The sequence below is a fragment of the Penaeus monodon genome, chromosome 29, assembly GCF_015228065.2.
Source record: "Penaeus monodon isolate SGIC_2016 chromosome 29, NSTDA_Pmon_1, whole genome shotgun sequence".
Lineage (NCBI taxonomy): Eukaryota > Metazoa > Arthropoda > Malacostraca > Decapoda > Penaeidae > Penaeus > Penaeus monodon.
Window position 1 is genome coordinate 24,448,595 of NC_051414.1, and position 351 is coordinate 24,448,945.

The 351-nt window shown below is 35.3% G+C and overlaps 1 protein-coding gene across 4 annotated transcripts in view; it reads right to left on the bottom strand.

Moving 5' to 3' along the window:
- Window positions 1-351, bottom strand: part of LOC119592057 (phosphatidylcholine:ceramide cholinephosphotransferase 1-like) — a 42,265-nt gene that overhangs the window by 3,666 nt on the left and 38,248 nt on the right. The gene's annotated exons all lie outside the window — the stretch shown is intronic.

Below are 351 nucleotides of genomic sequence, written 5' to 3' on the forward strand. Positions count from 1 at the left end.
CAGCATACATTATACTCCAATACAGACTGCAATACAAACCTCCCCTCAAAATACATCCAGTAGATACAAGAAAAACTTCAATTTATCCCTAATGCAAAATATCTTTAAGCAAACCCATAACCACATACAAACATCACTACAGTCTAACATGACCAAGGATATTGTGTAATGTGTCCCGTGTAACCCAAGGCCAGGCTTTATGTACCGAGTCCTTCTCTCTACGTTCCTTTTTAACATCACCTGAATAACTTCTAAATTCATTTACTAACTAAAATTCTACATACCTATGTAATGATTCTACCACATGACAGCATTAAAACCAACTTTATCTAACCATCAAACCTAAAAAGG